The 19,929-nt window shown below is 38.1% G+C and overlaps 1 long non-coding RNA gene across 1 annotated transcript; it reads left to right on the plus strand.

Moving 5' to 3' along the window:
* The first annotated feature begins 2,431 nt into the window (after positions 1-2,431).
* LOC117062987 lies at positions 2,432-17,156 on the plus strand. Its single transcript, XR_004428656.1, has 3 exons — positions 2,432-2,658; positions 12,417-12,483; positions 16,963-17,156. It is a non-coding gene; the product is annotated as an uncharacterized LOC117062987 (long non-coding RNA).
* The last annotated feature ends 2,773 nt before the right edge of the window (positions 17,157-19,929 follow it).

Genomic DNA, 19,929 nt, shown 5'->3' on the forward strand with positions numbered 1-19,929 from the left:
GTCTTATATGTAGGCCAATGAACACAATTTGACATTTTCTTGATGTCTTAGGATTATTATATGAGCATCAATTATTGTTTGCTTCTGCCTCTGAAGATATAGTTTGGTCTGACATTTGTAGGAAGGAGAAGAGGCACAGAAGCAAATGTGGCCCTTCACCATTCCCTGAGCCATATATGCACAGAGCATGCAAGACAGAAAATCTAAGACAACCAAACAAACCATTTTCCTTGGGAAATGGAAGTGTATCCAAATGTGAGTGACTTTTCTTTTCTCTCTAAGACAGTAATGCAGACATTTTATTTCTAGCGTGGGATGGCTCTCTCACTCTTAAACTTACATACACTTAACAAAATAAGTTGCCAATTCTATCTTTGGGGCTTCCCACCTTCGCTTTCAGAACTATTCTGAGAAAGTGTGATAAAAAGAGCACTGCCTTTAGAGTTAGACAGAGCTGAACTTGAACCCTAGCTCTGCCCTGTCTAGCCATGTAAGAGAGATGTGGGATTGAATTATGCAATGTGTATATCACACTTTACACAGTATCCAACACAGAAATAAATGCCTGACTCATGGGGTTTTTTTTTGTTTTTTCATCTCCCTCTAGAGTGTCATCTGCCCTCTAATGACCTACCTGCCCCATGAGCCTCACTCTTCATTGCCTGGGGAAGGTAATCAGCTTCCTTCACCTTCTGCCATCTGTCAGGAATCGTCCTATGGAAACTCTACATACATATATATTAATTTATTCAAAGATACTAGATTCTGAAAATCACTTCTTCTTTTCTTTTTCCAGAGCCATTTGCATTTACAAAGGAGACAATGTCTATCATTTAAGAGAGGTACCTCTTAAATGATAGAAACTGAAGGCACAGTATTCCCTCCTTACCCACAGTTTCATTTTCCACGGTTTATGTTACCTATGGTCATCCATGGTCTGGAGATATTCAATGGAAAATTCCAGAAATAAATGATTTATAAATTTTAACTTGTGCACCATTCTGAAGAGCATAATAAAATCTCACACCATCCCACTCCATCTCCACCCCATCTCACATGAATTACCTCTTTGTCCACCACATCCACACTGTATAACCTCCCTGTCCATTAGTCACATGTTGGTTAACAGATGGAAAAACATAAAATATATACATATATATGTATATACACACACACACACACACACACATATATATATATATATATATACACACACTTTGGGGGTCTTGGAACATATTCCCAGCAGATAAGAGGGAACTACTATACAATGTTTTAGGGTATTGGTTTGCCTAGGTAATGCTGTCTCTGCATTCATGCAGGGCAAAGACTTGCACCAATTTCTTATGTGTATAATTAAAACGTGTGCTGATATCTCTGATATATCAAATTTATATTAAAACTTTCTTCTTCAAACGTAATACTGTAAAACATAGCCAACACACTGCCTACCTGGAAAATCATGTAACTGCGGTGTCTTTATATAGCTGTACATCTCATTCTGACTTATTGAAGGATTTAGGCTTTTCACAGAGAGGGTTTTAACGAAGCCACTTTAAGCCCTTTTTAGATTTGAAGTGATGAAAGCATTGGCAGGACTTGTAAGAGATAGCATAGGGTTTCCGTGTGAACATCTTTAACAGTAGAAACGTGCCCCCATCCAAAGAGAGCACTTTGCTATTTATCAGGATTTAGGGAAGAGACTGAAGTGCAAGCATGATGCAATTTTAAAAGATCCCTTTAAAAGCAGACATATCCACACCCAGCGGAAACGGGGATGGGTTTATCTAAAAGTCTGCAGGTGGCACGTTTTCTATTTCTGTGGCCATTAGAGGATGAGTCCGAGACTGAAGTTTGGCTTCAAGATCCTAAAGTTTCCTTTCTAACTAAAGAAAATCTCTCAGATAAACTAGTAACAGCTAAGGTGATTTATTGATGTGGTGATTTTACAAAATATACAAGTAAAAACTAATAATGTTTGAACTGCAATCACAAGAAATAAATTTATATTCCTGGGTAAAAAAGGGAGGTGGCTTTATTTGTTTGGCTGTTATTACTGCTTATAAGTTTAGATGTTCAGTCACTGAAGCTAAATAATTGGATTGTCTCTATACTACACAAAAGCCCAATTTTCAACAATATTTAAACGCTAAAGGAAAAAGCAAGAAATTGACCATTTGTTTAGCAAAGTAATGTGGTTGGCAACTGCTGAAATGGCTCAAAGGATCCCTGCCTTCTGTCATTCAAATGTTTATGTAATCCCTCTCCTGTTGAGTGTGGCCTGCAGGTAGTGACTGGCTTCTACAAAACAGAATATGAAAAAAGTGATGAGATGTCACTTATAAGATTAGGTTATAAAAGAGTGTGACACCTGTCTTTCTCTCTTTTTTTTTCCTCTTTCTCTCCTCTCTTGCTTTCTGTAATGAAGTCAGCCACCATTTCGTGAGCTCTCCTATGAAGAAACCCATGTGGCAAGAAACTGAGAGCAGCTTCTGGTTAATAACCTATGAGGAAATGAGGCACTCACTCCAATAGCTCATAGGGAACTGAATCCTGCCAGCAACTACAGCCCCAGCCAATACCTTGATTGCAGCCTTGAAAGAAACCCAGAGAAAGAATGGATCCAACTAGACCATGCTATATTTCTGACCCACAGAAACTGTGAGATAACAAACTTTTTAAAATGTATTTTTATTTATTATTTGTTTTTCACTTTTTAATTTTATTTACTTATTTTTATTACACATTAAGTTCTAGGGTACATGTGCACAACGTGCCGGTTTGTTACACAGGTATATATGTGCCATGTTGGTTTGCCGCACCCATTAACTCATCATTTACATTAGGTAATTCTTCTAATGCTATCCCTCCCCCGGCTCCTACCCGATGACAGGCCCCAGTTGTGTGATGTTCCCTTCCTTGTATCCAAGTGTTCTCATTGTTCAGTTCCTACCTATGAATGAGAACATGCGGTGTCTGGTTTTCTGTCCTTGTGATACTTTGCCCAGAATGGTTTCCAGCTGCATCCATGTCCCTGCAAAGGACATGAACTCATCCTTTTTTATGGCTGCACAGTATTCCGTGGTGTATATGTGCCATATTTTCTTAATCCAGTCTATCACTGATGGACATTTGGCTTGGTTCCAAGTCTTTGCTATTGGGAATAGTGCCACAATAAACATACGTTTGCATGTGTCTTTATAGATGCATGATTTATAATCCTTTGGGTATATACCCAGTAATAGGATGGCTGGGTCAAATGGTATTTCTAGTTCTAGATCCTTGAGGAATTGCCATACTGTCTTCCACAACGGTTGAACTAGTTTACACTCCCACCAGCAGTGTAAAAGCATTCCTATTTCTCCACATCCTCTCCACCATCTGCTGTTTCCTGACTTTTCAATGATAGCCCTTCTAACAGGTGTGAGATGGTATCTCATTGTGGCTTTGATTTGCATTTCTCTGATGACCAGTGATGATGAGCATTTTTTTCATGTGTCTGTTGGCTGCATAAATGTCATCTTTTGAGATGCGTCTGTTCATATCCTTTGCCCACTTTTTGATGGGTTTTTTTTTTTTTCCTTGTAAATTTAAGTTCTTTGTAGGTTCTGGATATTAGCCCTTTGTCAGATGGGTAGATTGCAAAAATTTTCTCCCATGCTGTAGGTTGCCTGTTCACTCTGATGGTAGTTTCTTTTGCTGTGCAGAAGCTCTTTAGTTTAATAAGATTCCATTTGTCTATTTTGGCTTTTGTTGCCTTTGCTTTTGGTGTTTCAATCATGAAGTCCTTACCCATGCCTATGTCCTGAATGGTATTGCCTAGGTTTTCTTCTAGGGTTTTTATAGTTTTAGGTCTAATATTTAAGTCTTTAATCCATCTTGAATTAATTTTTGTATAAGATATAAGGAAGGGATCCAGTTTCAGCTTTCTACATATGGCTAGCCAGTTTTCCCAGGACCATTTATTAAATAGGGAATCCTTTCCCCATTGCTTGTTTTTGTCAGGTTTGTCAAAGATCAGGTGTTTATAGATGTGTAGTGTTATTTCTGAGGCCTCTATTGTGTTCCATTGGTCTATATCTCTGTTTTGGTACCAGCACCTTGCTGTTTGGGTTACTGCAGTCTTGTAGTATAGTCTGAAGTCAGGTAGCGTGGTGCCTCCAGCTTTGTTCTTTTTGCTTAGGATTGTCTTGGTAATGCGGGCTCTTTTTTGGTTCCATATGAACTTTAAAGTAGTTTTTTCCAATTCCGTGAAGAAAGTCATTGGTAGCTTGATGGCGATGGCATTGAATCTATAAATTACTTTAGGCAGTATGGCCACTTTCACAATATTGGTTCTTCCTATCCATGAGCATGAAATGTTCTTCCATTTGTTTGTGTCCTCTTTTATTTCATTGAGCAGTGGTTTGTAGTTATGCTTGAAGAGGTCCTTTGCATCCCTTGTAAGTTGGATTTCTAGGTATTTTATTCTCTTTGTAGCAATTGTGGATGGGAGTTCACTCATCATTTGGCTTTCTGTCTGTTATTGGTGTATAGGAATGCTTGTGATTTTTGCATATTGATTTTTGTATCCTGAGACTTTGCTGAAGTTGCTTATCAGCTTAAGGAGATTTTCGGCTGAGACGATGGGGTTTTCTAAATATACAATCATGTCATCTGCAAACAGGGACAATTTGACTTCCTCTTTTCCTAATTGAATACCCTTTATTTCTTTCTCTTGCCTGATTGCCCTGGCCAGAACTTCCAACACTATGTTGAACAGGAGGGGTGAGAGAGGGCATCCTTGCCTTGTGACAGTTTTCAAAGGGAGTGCTTCCCGTTTTTGCCCATTCAGTATGACATTGGCTGTGGGTTTGTCATAAATAGTTCTTATTATTTTGAGATACATTCCATCAATACCTAGTTTATTGAGAGTTTTTAGCATGAAGTGTTGTTGAACTTTGTCAAAGGCCTTTCTGCATCTATTGAGATAGTCATGTCGTTTTTGTCATTGGTTCTGTTTATGTGATGGATTACGTTTATTGATTTTCACATGTTGAACCAGCCTTGCATCCCAGGGATGAAGCCAACTTGAGTATGGTGGATAAGCCTTTTGATGTGCTGCTGGATTTGGTTTGCCAGTATTTTATTGAGGATTTTCGCATCAATGTTCATGAAGGATGATATTGGTCTAAAATTCTCTTTTTTGTTATTTCTCTGCCAGACTTTGGTATCAGGATGATGCTGGTCTCATAAAATGAGTTAGGGGGGATTCCCTCTTTTTCTATTGATTGGAATAGTTTCAGAAGGAATGGTACCAGCTTCTCTCTATACTTCTGGTAGAATTTGGCTGTGAATCTGTCTGGTCCTGGATTTTTTTTTTTGGTTGGTAGGCTATTAATTATTGCCTCAATTTCAGAGCCTCTTATTGGTCTATTCAGGGATTCGACTTCCTGGTTTAGTCTTGGGAGTCCTGTATGTAGTCCAGGAACTCATCCATTTCTTCTAGATTTTCTAGTTTATTTACACAGAGGTGTTTATAGTATTATCTGATGGTAGTTTGTATTTCTGTGGGATTGGTGGTGATAGCCCTTTATCATTTTTTATTGCATCTATTTGATTCTCCCTTTTCTTTCTTAGTCTTGCTAGTGATCTATCAATTTTACTGATCTTTTTTTTAAAAAAAAAAAAAAAAACAGCTCCTGGATTCATTGATTTTTTGAAGGGTTTTTCATGTCTCTTTCTCCTTCAGTCCTGCTCTGCTCTTAGTTATTTTTGCCTTCTGCTAGCTTTTGAATTTGTTTGCTGTTACTTCTCTAGTTCATTTAATTGTGATGTTAAGGTGTTGATTTTAGATCTTTCCTGCTTTCTCTTGTGGGCATTTAGTGCTATAAATTTCCCTCAACACACTGCTTTAAATGTGTCCCTGAGATTCTGGTACGTTGTGTCTTTGTTCTCATTGGTTTCAAAGAACATCTTTATTTCTGCCTTCATCTCGTCGTTTACCCAGTAGTCATTCAGGAGCAGGTTGTTCATTTTCCATGTAGTTGTGTGGTTTTGAGTGAGTTTCTTAATCCTGAGTTCCAATTTGATGTCACCGTGGTCTGAGAGAGAGTTTGTTGTGATTTTTGTTCTTTTACATTTGCTGAGGTGTGCTTTACTTCCAACTGTGCAGTCCATTTTGGCATAAGCACAATGTGGTGCTAAGAAGAATGTACATTCTGTTGATTTGGGGTGAATAGTTTTGTAAATGTCTATTAGGTCTGCTTGGTACAGAGCTGAGTTCAAGTCCTGGATATCCTTGTTAACCTTCTGTCTCATTGACCTGTCTAATATTGACAGTGGGGTGTTAAAGTCTCCTATTATTATTTTGTGGGAGTCTAAGTCTCTAAGGACTTACTTTATGAAGCTGGCTGCTCTTATATTGGGTGCATATATATTTAGGATAGTGAGCTCTTCTTGTTGCATTGATCCCTTTACCATTATGTAATGCCCTTCATGGTCTCTTTTGATCTTTCTGGTTTAAAGTCTGTTTTATTAGGATTGCAACCTCCACTTTTCTTTTGTTCTCCATTTGCTTGGTAGATCTTCCTCCATCCCTTTATTTTGAGCCTCTGTGCATCTTGGCAGGAAATGGGTCTCTTCAATACAGCAGACTGATGAGTCTTGACTCTTTATCCAATTTGCCAGTCTGTGTCCTTTAATTGGGGCATTTAGCCCATTTACACTTAAAGTAAATATCGTTATGTGTGAATTTGATCCTGTCATTATGATGTTAGCTGGTTATTTTGCCCATTAATTGATGCAGTTCCTTCCTAGCATCAATGGTCTTTACAATTTGGCATGTTTTTGCAGTGGCAGATACCGGTTGTTCCTTTCCATGTTCAGTGCTTCCTTCAGGAGCTCTTGTAAGGCAGCCCTGGTGGTGACAAAATCTCTCAGCAGTTGCTTGTCTGTAAAGGATTTTATTTCTCCTTCACTTATGAAGTTTAGTTTGGCTGGATAGGAAATTCTGAGTTGAAAATTCTTTTGTTTAAAAATGTTGGATATTGGCCGCTCCTCTCTTCTGTCTTATAGAGTTTCTGCCAAGAGATCTGCTATTAGTCTTATGGGCTTCCCTTTGTGGGTAACCTGACCTTTCTCTCTGACTGCCCTTAACATGTTTTCCTTCATTTCAACCTTGGTGAATCTGACAATTATGTACCTTGGGGTTGCTTTTCTCCAGGAGTATCTTTGTGGTGTTCTCCAACTTGGTTCCATTCTGCCCGTCACTTTCAGATACACAATCAAATGTAAATTTGGTCTTTTCATATAGTCCCATATTTCTTGGAGGCTTTGTTCATTCCTTTCTACTCTTTTTTTCTCTAAACTTCTCTTCTTGCTTTATTTCATTAATTTGACCTTCAATCACTGATACCCTTTCTTCTACTTGATCAAATCGGCTATTGAAGCTTGTGCATGCCTCATGTAGTTCTCGTGCCATGGTTTTCAGCTCCATCCGGGCATTTAAGGTCTTCTCTACACTGTTTATTCTAGTTAGCCATTCGTCTAATATTTAAGGTTTTTAGCTTCCTTAAGATGGGTTCGAACATCCTCCTTTAGCTCAGAGAAATATGTTATTACCGACCTTCTGAAGCCTACTTCTGTCAGCTTGTCAAAGTCATTCTCTGTCTAGCTTTGTTCCACTGCTGGTGAGGAGCTGCAATCCTTTGTAGGAAAAGAGGCACTCTGAATTTTAGAATTTTCAGGTTTTCTGCTTTCGTTTCTCCCCATCTTTGTGGTTTTATCTACCCTTGGTCTTTGATGTTGGTGACCTACACACGGGATATTGCTGTGGATGTCCTTTTTGTTGATGTTGATACTATTCCTTTCTGCTCATTAGTTTTCCTTCTAACAGTCAGGTCCCTCAGCTGCAGGTCTGTTGGAGTTTGCTGGAGGTCCACTCCAGACCCTGTTTGCCTGGGTATCACCAGCAGAGGCCGTAGAACAGCAAATATTGCAGCCTGATCCCTCTTCTGGAAGCTTTGTCCCAGATGGGCACCTGCCTGTATGAGGTGTCAGTCGGCCCCCACTGGGAGGTGTCTCGCAGTTAGGCTACATGGGGGTCAGTGACCCACTTGAGGAAGCAGTTTGTCCGTTGTCTGAGCTCAAACACCATTCTAGGAGAATGACTGCTCTCTTCAGAGCTGTCAGACAGGGACATTTAAGTCTGTAGAAGTTGCTGCTGCCTTTTGTTCAGCTATGCCCTGCCCCCAGAGGTGGAGTCTAGAGGCAGTAGGCCTTGTTGAGCTGCAGTGGGCTCTGCCCAGTTCAAGCTTCCCAGGCTGCTTTGTTTACCTACTCAAGCCTCAGCAATGGTGGACACCCCTTCCCCTGCCAGGCTTCCACCTCATAGTTTGATCTCAGACTGCTGTGCTAGCAGTGAGCAAGACTCCGTGGGCATGGGATATAATCTCTTGGTGTGCCATTTGCTAAGACCATTGGAAAAGTGCAGTGTTTGGGCGGGAATGTCCCATTTTTCCAGGTAATCTGTCACAGCTTCCCTTGGCTAGGAAAGGGAAATCCCCCAACCCCTTTCACTTCCCAGGTGAGGTGATGCCCCCCACCCTACTTTGGCTCACCTTCTGTGGGCTGCACCCACTGTCCAACCAATCTCAATGAGATGAACTGGGTACCTCAGTTGGAAATGCAGAAATCACCCGTCTTCTGCGTCGATCACACTGGGAGCTACAGACCGGAGCTGTTCCTATTCGGCCGTCTTGGAACGAAGTCTACGAATATTGTTTTAATCCACTAAGTTTGAGGGTAATTTATTATGCTACAATAGATAACTAAATCAAGAACACTTAAATATGTAATATCTTACATAGTAGAAAAGTAGATAAAGTGTGGTATATCTATATACAATATAAACTAGAATAAGGTTGAAGACTATTTGATTATATAAAAATAATATCTATGTAGTTATATATATGACCTTCGATGAAGACCAAATGAATTCCTTTAGAAGACCAAGAGGTAGAGAAACTAGAGCATGAAGCCAACATCCAGAAATTATAGAAAAATACTTTTCTGTAGATATATAAAAGATATAGAAAAATCCTGATTTTAATTTTAAGGTATTCTGTTTTTTATCAGCTAGTATTCAGGGATGTAAACAAAAAACAGTCTGCATAGCTTGACCATGAATCTTGTGATTTAATGCAGGAAATTAGAAAATGGTTGGAAGTTCTGGGGAAGCTTAAGAGGGAGGGTGGTATTGCCCAGACAGCAAGCAGCTTCCAGTGTCCTTGCAAGAACCCTAAGGACTATACTTGCTGCTGGTGCCACCAAAGGACTAAACAGGAAGTACAACCTTACTGCAAGCACTGTTGGCTCTTCTACCTAAGGTGTAGCAGAAGCAGACAGACTTCTATCACCATTCCGTCTTCTAACACCCCATGGAGATCTTCCATGGGAAGACTTTCCCTTAAGCCCGACTAAAAAGAGGGTCTGATAAATGTGTTTCCAGTAGAATGGTGGGTGTAGAGCTAAGTGCCAATAAACAACGTCTGCCACACACATTAAACCAGTTTTAATATTTTCCTTTGATCAATGACATACATTTTTCAAGACTATAATTATCACAAGATTCATGGTATAAAATTCCTCAAGCACCTTACATTAGTTTTATAAATTAAGTCCTAAATTAATACTGTATTCACATGAAAACAACTACATGAATACACCGATTTCACCATATATGAAATTAAAGGATTCAGGATTTTAAAATGCCACTAAAACCCTGTTGTATTAGTGAGTTTTTGAGTGAACAATTCAGTTAATCTAGTCAAAACAATTTATTCAGAAATGCCTTATATGTAATTTTTATAAGTCTGGTATGCCCATGTTTATATCCCCATTTCATTGAGAAAAAGTAGAAAAAATAATGAGTTAGATATGAATGCTTTAAGATACAAAATTTTTTTTTTGCCCTTGTTCATTCATGGAATTTTTTGAGATTCTAAATATACCTTGAACAATGCAGGGGTTAGGGGTTCCCAAAACTTAATTACTAATAGCCTACTGTTGATGGGAAGCTTTACCAATTACATAAACAGCCTATTAACACATATTTTGTATATGTATTATATGCTGTATTCTCACAATAAAGCTAGAGAAAAGAAAATATTATTAAGAAAATCATAAGGAAGAGAAAATATATTTACTATTCATTAAATTAAAGTGAAACATCATAAAGGTCTTCATCCTTGTCATTTCCATTGAGTAGGCTGAGAAAGAGGAGGAATCGGTCTTGTTGTCTCAAGGGTGGCAGAGGAGGTGAAAAGGGGAGGCAAGAGAGGCAGGCACACTCCCTATAGCTTTATGGAAATGCATCATAATTTCTGCCTGAAGTTTTATTTTTCATTCCCCTAAAAATGTTTGTATAGGTACTAATGCTTCATCCACTATTTGCTGTAGTTTCAGTGCCCATGTCATAGAAGGATGCGTGTACTAAAAGAAGTTCAAAGCAGTCTTCATTAATGACAGCCCTTCTGCAAGATTGTGTAATATCTACTTGTTTGCGGGCACTGCTTCTTGTATATCTTCTTCCTCACATTCTGTCACGGATTCGGAAGCAGTTATCTTCACCAAGTCATCTTCTGTTAATTCCTCTGGTTTGGTGTCTCTCTAATTTTACCAAGATCCATATCTTGATCCACCCCTTCCCCCACTGTTTTTGTCATATCCACTTTTTTCATGATTTCCTTGACTGGCTCTGTTGCAAATCCTGTGAAGTCGTGTATAACATCTGGACACAGTTTTCTCCAGCAAAAATTTATTATTTCAGGCTTGATGGCTTTCATGGCTCCTTCTATAACAACAATGGCATCTTCAATGGTGTAATCCTTCCAGACTTTTATGATACTGTCTCTATCAGACTTCTTTTCCATGGAGTTGACAATCTTTTCCATAGAATACCACATGTAATGAAACTTCAAGGTCCTTATGACCTCCTTATTTGGAGATTGAGCTAATGACACTCAGTTTGGGGACAAGTAAATCCTTTTGACACTCTTGGTGTTAAACTCATGGAGTTCTGAGTGGCCAGGAGCATTGTCTATTATCAAATGAACTTTAAAAGGCAGTTTCTTATGGCAAGGTGCTTCCTGACTTCAAGAACAAAGCATCAGTGGAACCAATCCAGAAAAAGCGTTCTTGTTGTCCAGGCCTTCTTGTTGTACAACTAAACTACTAGAAACTGATGTTTATCTCTTTCCCTTAAGGCTGAGTTGTTAGCAGCTTTATAGATAAGAGCAGTCCTCATCATAAATCCTACTCCATTTGCACCAAACAAACAGTGGAGTTAGCTAATCCCTTCCTGCCTTAAATCCTGGTGCTCATGCCTCTTCTTTTCCAATAAATGTCTTTTGTGTTGCTTTTTTCCAAAATAGGTCACTTTTGTCTGCAATAGAAACTTGTTCAGGCAGATATTCTTTTTCCTCAATGATTTTCTTGAATGGCATCTAGGAACTTTGCTGTCTCTTGGTCAGCAGAATCCTTGACATGTTTTCTAAGCCAAATCTCTTTCTAAAAATATTAAACCATCCTTGGCTGTCATTAAACGTTCCAGCTTTAGATCCTTCACTTTCCTTTTGCTTTTAGTTATCATATAATGAACTAACATTTTCTCAAATCGTAGTAGAGTCTATAGATACAACTTTCTTATAGCAATCCAGCACCCACATGAAAGCTAATTTTCAATATGAGATAACTGCAAAAACTGCAAGGCTTTTGTGTCTGCTGCTGTAGCTACAGCAATTGCTTTATTACTTTCTGTCTTTGTTTCATTTGTAATGGTCCTTACATTGAATTCATTTATGTTGAAATGATGAGCAAACACAGCTGCAGACCTCAATCTATGGTACATATCAAACAATTCAATGTTTTCTTGTAAAGCACTTTTCTCTGCTTCTTGGGAGCACTTCCAACATCACTAGTGACACTTTGTATGGGTCCCGTGGTGTTATTCAAGGTTTATGGTATTGCACTAACACAAAGATGAAAAATATGCAAGAACTGCGAGTGATCATTTTTTACTAGGGTGCACAATTGACTGGAGATGTTGCTCACAAGGAGATGATTAGCCTCACACAGCATTTTAAGCCGACACTTGAGCTCACCACAATAGAAACAGAAGGTGGCTACAAAATTATTATAATAGTACAATATATACTACAGGGAATTTTATGTGGTTATGATTTAATTATGCATATTTACATTTGTTCACATTTCTCTTGACTGTGAATGGCAGCATGTACAGTCTGTGTTTGTGTGCCTACCTTTTGATAATAGACCTGTATATGTATTATGGTAATAAATAATAGAATGACTAGTATCTATGTGTATTTTATATAATTGTGACATACTTAATTTTTCCTAATTTTTTTGATATCTAGACTATGAAGTTCATCTGCTAAATCTCCAAAAAATCTTCCAATATATTTATTGAAAAACGATCTGCATGTAAGTGGATTATACAGTTCAAATCCATGTTGTTCAAGGGTCAATTGTATGCAGTCCTGCCATCGCTAGCCACATCAGACAATATTCAGTGCCTCGAATATTTTACACAACATTCCCACAGGCAATTATTTATTCTTCTCTCAACTTGGTCAAGTGTTTTAGGCATGCACAGGAAGGGAGTCAGGTTAGCAATTAACTTTTATCTGATTATTACTCTAATTTTTAGAACTATCTAAATCTTTGTTTCATCTATGCACTCTCACAAAAGGCCTTTGCTTCACTGTTAGAGAGTATGCTATTTGAGAACAGTGCCCACATTCTGAATTTAATAAATGATTAGCAAAGACCAAGATGTTCCAAGCACTTTGGTAGGTGCTACCATACATCTGTTTTTAGTTCTAACACCATGAGCCTCACATTCTGCCTGGCCTGGATCTTGTGCTTAGTGAGCAGTTATCAAATGACTGATTAGCTCAAGAAAAAGTACAGATTCAAAGGAACTAAAGCTTTTCCATTATACTTTTTCCACTGATTATTGTAACACATTTATTTCCAATCTCCCTTTAGAATCCCTGGTAACTTTTCAATGGCATGTTCTGCTGAGGAGAGAAAAACCTGGGTATCTTGCTTTAATGCTTAGATTTATACAAGTAATTAGCTTGCTTTCTTCTTGAGGAGACACAATTAGTCATGACTTTGGTCCTCTTCCTTAAAGAGCATAGAGAACACTCAACCACAATCTTCATACTCCTTGTATGAGCCTTTTCTAAACTTAGAGGAGTGGTAGCATGACAGCTGCTTCTAAAGGCCGCTGTTGGGGAGGAAAGTGTGAGTGTCGATATTTGCATCTGAAAATCTGTGCTCAACACTAGTGTATTTTACAAGGCCCTGGAGTAAGTAAGAAAGAGCCTTTCTTCTTACACTTACCCTTTATCCTTGTTTGTTAATTGGAATGAACAATTTAAACTGCCAATGTTGACAGGAGGGCCTGAAAGAGTAACAGGCCAGGGTCAATAATGCAATTGGCTCAGATGTCATTGGAAGAAGGCAGATGGCAGAGTGAGCACAAGTGTTCACCTCTGCTCCTAGTCTGTCACTTACTGAAGTGATAGAAATGGAATTTTCAAAAGACATAAACTCATAAAGACAAGGAGAGGAGGCAATGGCAAAACACTGTGAAAGTTGGAAAGCATGGAAGAAAACCAAAAAGTTAAATTTTAAATGAAGATGAGAACGTTAAAAGCAACCAGATGCATACTACAGAACACCACAAAAGGCTCAGAAAGCGGCATCATCTATTATCAATTACTTTCTATTCCCTAGAAGTGGGGGTAAAGTGGGACTGCAAATGGATGAGTTGCAAGTCCGTATACAAAGTGCTTAGATCCCAAGATCATCTCTCTGACTTAGTGAATGTCCCACCTTATCAGAAGACTAGCGGTTTATCCTCCAGTGAGGAAAACAGAGAGTCTCTGATCTGCTAACAGAGAGTTAGCACTATTAAGAGTAGGAATGTCTGGAAAAACTGGCTAGCCATATGTAAAAAAAGCTGAAACTGGATCCCTTCTTTACACCTTATACAAAAATTAATTCAAGATGGGTTAAAGACTTAAATGCTAGACCTAAAACCATAAAAACCCTAGAAGAAAACCTAGGCAATACCATTCAGGACATAGGCATGGGCAAGGACTTCATGTCTAAAACACCAAAAGCAATAGCAACAAAAGCCAAAACTGACAAATGGGATCTAATTAAACTAAAGAGCTTCTGCACAGCAAAAGAAACTACCATCAGAGTGAACAGGCAACCTACTCATCTGACAAAGGGCTAATATGCAGAACCTACAAAGAACTCAAACAAATTTGCAAGAAAAAAATAACCCCATCAAAAAGTGGGCAAAGGATATTAACAGACCCTTCTCAAAAGAAGACATTTATGCAGACAACAGACACATGAAAAAATGCTCATCATCACTGGCCATCAGAGAAATGCAAATCAAAACCACTATGAGATACCATCTCACACTAGTTAGAATGGCAATCATTAAAAAGTCAGGAAACAACAGGTGCTGGAGAGGATGTGGAGAATTAGGAACACTTTTATACTGTTTGTGGGGCTGTAAACTAGTTCAACCATTGTGGAAGACAGTATGGCAATTCCTCGAGGATCTAGAACTAGAAATATCGATTCCCCAAGGATCTAGAACTAGAAGTACCATTTGACCCAGCAATCCCATTGCTGGGTATATACCCAAAGGTTTATAAATCATACTGCTATAAAGACACATGCACACTTATGTTTATTGGAACCAACCTAAATGTCCATCAATGATAGACTGGATTAAGAAAATATGGCACATATACACCATGGAATACTATGCAGCCATAAAAAAGGATGAGTTCTTGTCCTTTGTATGGATGTGGATGAAGCTGGAAACCATCATTCTCAGCGAACTATGGCAAGGACAAAAAAACCAAACACCGCATGTTCTCACTCATAGGTGGGAATAGAACAATGACAATACTAGGACACAGGAAGGGGGACATCACATACTGTGGCCTGTCATGGGGTGGGGAGAGGGACAGCATTAGGAGATATACCTAATGTAAATGACGAGTTAATGTGTGCAGCACACCAACATGGCACATGTATACATATGGAACAAACTTGTACATTGTGCACATGTACCCTAGAACTTAAGGTATAATAATAATTTTTTTAAAAGAGTAGGAATGTGATACCAAGGTAAGGGAGAAAATGTGAAAGCCTGTAGGTAGAATCTTGAGATATCCCTACTCCCACTTCTCCACCAGTCCTCTTTCCTTAACAAGTTCTCAGAATGGTCTATTAGGAAGGCTTATCCTCCAAGAAAGAAGAATCAAAGATTCTACTCGGAAACCGGACCAATTCTGGGGGAAAAGCCCAAATCTGTAACATGGGTTATTCCCCATTATAATACCACTCAACGAAGCCCACAGAAAAGTCCCAGTATAATGCCATGCAATAAGGCCCACAATTTACCAATCCATGCAAACTCAGCTTCTGTTCTCTTAAATATGAACAGAGAGTCATGAATCAGCAGAAAACTAAGAAAAATCTCTATTTGAAAGGCAGAAACCAAAACAAACAGACGAGAGCAATTTGGAAAAAAGAGGAAAATAATATACAAATATATCATTAATAACCTCAGAGAACTGAGAACAATATGCTATACAAATGGAACATTTAAAGAAAACCTTTTGGAAATTAAAACTATGTTCGAATGCATTTAAAATTTCAATAGAATACATTTTTAAAAGTTGAGAGAATTTCTCCAACAGGTGTGCAAAATGGTGGCTTTTTTAAAAATGAGGAGGCAATTGACAAGTAATAAAACTGAAAAAGTTGTGTGGGCATGTTTTATAGCAATATGGACATAGTCAAACATATAAAATTGGAAGCAGTTGTCTTTTGGAGTTGAACATGGTGGTCATGTGGGCAAAAGAGTGCTTTTTATTATTATTATTTAAGTTCTGGGATACATGTGCAGAATGTGGAGGTTTGTTACATAGGTATACATGTGCCATGGTGGTTTGCTGCACCTATCAACCTGTCATCTACTTTAGGTATTTCCCCTAATGCTATCTCTCCCCTAGCCCCCCACCCCCCAACAGGCCCTGGTGTGTGATATTCCCCTGTGTTCATGTGTTCTCATTGTTCAACTCCCACTTATGAGTGAGAACGTGTGGTGTTTGGTTTTCTGTTCCTGTGTTAGTGTACTGAGAATGATGGTTTCCAGCTTCATCCATATCCCTGAAAAGGACATAAACTCATCCTTTTTATGGCTGCATAGTATTCCTTGGTGTATGTGCTGTTTTTAGCAACAAATCTTATATAACTCTTTAAAATATTGTCATGTATAACTTTAATGAAAATAAATAGTTTTTCTAAGCAGCATGGAATTTGCTTCTGGCTTTTAAAATCTTAGCTCTGCTACTTTACTAGTTTTGAGCATATTTCTGAACTTCTTTAATGTCTCCTTATCTCTGTACTGGAGGGAATAATATCTACTTCACAGAGTTGTTATGACTATCAAATATGACAATAAATGTACAGAATTAATCAAACAGTCTGGTAAATATTAAGGGCACAATAAATGTTAGCCATTATTTTTATTCCGTAGGTTAACTAGAAACAAATTTATTCGTCATTTGCCAAGGGAATTTCTCATTGCATCCTTTCTTTTGATAACAGATGTAAGAGGTTTTGAAAAGAAACTATATGTGTAGGGTTGTCTGTGGCGTTTATAGAACCACTGACAAACCAATGGTTTCTATAAAGCCCTTGGTACCTATTGCTATACCTGTTAACTATCTAATGTATATCAGACACATAGTCTGGAATGGAATGTTCATGAGGATGACGAAGAGAAGCTGATGTGAAGATTCTTGTTTCATGATAAAGTTATTTTCATGTTGTTAATTATTCTTGTCCCAATAGGTTTTCTAGCCATGAAGAAATAAAGATAGTAGCAATATTTGTGGTAGCCAGAATGGTACTCCAAAGTAGTCCATGCCCAACTCCTGGAATCGGAATATGTAAGTTTGCAAATATAATTAAGGTTACTAACCTTAAAATAGAGAGATTTTCCTGGATTATCTGGATGGCCAAATTGAAAGCAGAGAATGCCCTCCAGGTGGAGGGAAGAGAAAGGTGGAATGACGAGTTGATGGGTGCAGCACACCAACATGGCACAAGTATATATATGTAACAAACCTGCACGTTATGCACATGTACCCTAGAACTTAAAGTATAATAATAATAAAAAAGAAGTCATAGAGGTTCGAATCAGGAGAGAGACTCAACCTGCCATGTTTACAACTACTTGGAAAGCATGAAAAGAATGCCAGTGGCTTCTAGGAGCAAATACCAGTCCTTGGCTGACAACCAGTAAGGTAACGAAGACCTGAGTTCTACAGTTGCAAGAAACTGAATTCAAGAATTATCTCCTCTGCCGGGCGCGGTGGCTCAAGCCTGTAATCCCAGCACTTTGGGAGGCCGAGACGGGCGGATCACGAGGTCAGGAGATCGAGACCATCCTGGCTAACACGGTGAAACCCCGTCTCTACTAAAAAATATAAAAAAATTAGCCGGGCGAGGTGGCGGGCGCCTGTAGTCCCAGCTACTCGGGAGGCTGAGGCAGGAGAATGGCGTGAACCCGGGAGGCGGAGCTTGCAGTGAGCTGAGATCCGGCCACAGCACTCTAGCCTGGGCGACAGAGCGAGACTCCGTCTCAAAAAAAAAAAAAAAAAAAAAAAAAAAAAAAAAGAATTATCTCCTCAGAGGTGCCAGTAAAGAGTGCAGCTCTGCCAACACTTGGAGTTAGGCTTTGTTAAACGTTAGCAAAAGATCCAGTCGTGCCCACCCAGGCATCTGACCAACAGAAATTGTGGTACAATAAATTTGTGTTGTCTTAATCTACTAAATTTGTGGTAAATTGTTATAGCAGCAAAGAACACTAATATAATATTCGAACAGGTCATAGTAATAATGCCTCATCTGATTCAGAATAGATAGTCCAATCTACTGGATTAAGCATATCTTCAGAGATTTTACAACACAAAAACCTAATATTATAGCAGCTTATATTTCAAAAGAAGACTTTTATGATATAAATATTCAGTACTTTTATCTTCAAGAAATAAATGAGGCTTGACAGAATCTACATGCTTCTGCATATAAGTTAGGTTCCAATGGCTAGATAAAAAGTCAGAAAACCCATAATATTTCTCAGTTTCAACTGCATTTCCAAGGTGATTTGGCCATTCATTAACTTTACATATAGCTAAAGACACTAATACTTCCCATAAAGTATAACTTGACAACTTTTTCCCATCCTTGTTATTAGGCTACTTTTTAGCTTTCATTGAATGGGAGTGAAACACATTAGAATATTGTGAAATACAATAGAAAATTAAGGAAACGCATATATAGAATATATATATAGAATAGAATATAGTGAAATACATTATAGAAAATTACTTGATTCATTCCTAAAAGAGAAGGTTTAGCATAAAATGAGTAATAACTTCAGGTGGTGTTACATTTTAGTGAATTAAGATGTTATCATTTATGACATTTTATATTATAGCACCTTATAAAATGCCCATATTCTGGGAAAGATGCCTGGGCTAGAAACTAGAAAATGGAACAAAAGAAAACAAGATATGTTCTAAGCAAGGTCTTGAAGTTGAGTGTAAACTTCAGAGAATGAAAAATAATGAAGGGTAATATATTTTAAAAGTGAAAGAAAAAAAAATGACATGACTCTGAGAAGACTACAACAGCATCATAGTTGTAGAATCTCCTCAAATTCCCCCATAAAAACAGATCATCTAGAAAACCAAGAACCCACAATTTCTGCTGCCAAATGAGATGACAAGATATCACCAGGAACTCCAAAATACTAGTAAGCAAGTTTAAACTACTTAATGATGAGACCTGTGTGTTCACAAAGGAAAGGAGAAGGAACTCTTGGTATATCCAAATTCAAAAAAGCCTCAAAATAAATAATGCATGGATATTCACTAGAAATCTCAGCAGTTTATTTTAAGAATAAAGTCTAAACTTTATTAGAGAGAAAGTTTTACAAACTCCTAATCGAGAGTGAATGCACGTGAAATAAAATCTCAGACCCTTCACTGTTCTTGATAATTTGGGAGGTAATAATGGGATGTTCACAGGGATATGGCTTTCTGAAAAAGGAAACACAAGACTCTCATGGGTCAGTTTCAAGGATATAAGAAGATTCTGTGTGATTCAGTATGAGATAGTCATGACCAAGTGGCAGCCAGGGTTAAAAATCACTGGTATAGAAATATAAAACCATGTGGCATGTACAGGAATAAGCTAATGGTCTTTTGTGGCAGAAACAAAGGGTTGGGGAGAAGATGAAGGAGCGCAAGTACTGAGTCATCAGGGAGGTTAAGAGGGCCCCAAGGCTCTGTACACCAAGAGTTATCCTGTAGACCAAATCTGGCCTGCCATTTCTTGTATGTGACCTGTGAGCTAATAATGATTTTTACATTTTTAACTTTAAAAAATCAAAAGAAGAACATGTGTAAACTATATGGGTTTATAAATAAGATTTTATTGGAACACAGCCATGCCTACTTATGTGTTATATATGCCTGCTTTGCACTACTATGGCAAATTTGAGTAGCTGTGACAGAGACTATATGGCCCACAAAACCATAAGCATATATACAGATAAATCATTGAGAAATTATTCCAATAACCCAAATTACAGATGAAGAGAACACACTTGGAGAAGGGGAGGGTAATGAACGGAAGGAGGGAAATATCTTGTGAGACAAGTATAATATGAAATTGGTTAGAAAGGGAAGGTAAAAGACAAATATGCAAAATATTGATATTTTAGTCCTGTTGGTTTGATTGACATTATTT

The sequence above is a fragment of the Trachypithecus francoisi genome, unplaced genomic scaffold (assembly GCF_009764315.1).
Source record: "Trachypithecus francoisi isolate TF-2019V2 unplaced genomic scaffold, Tfra_2.0 Lachesis_group17, whole genome shotgun sequence".
Lineage (NCBI taxonomy): Eukaryota > Metazoa > Chordata > Mammalia > Primates > Cercopithecidae > Trachypithecus > Trachypithecus francoisi.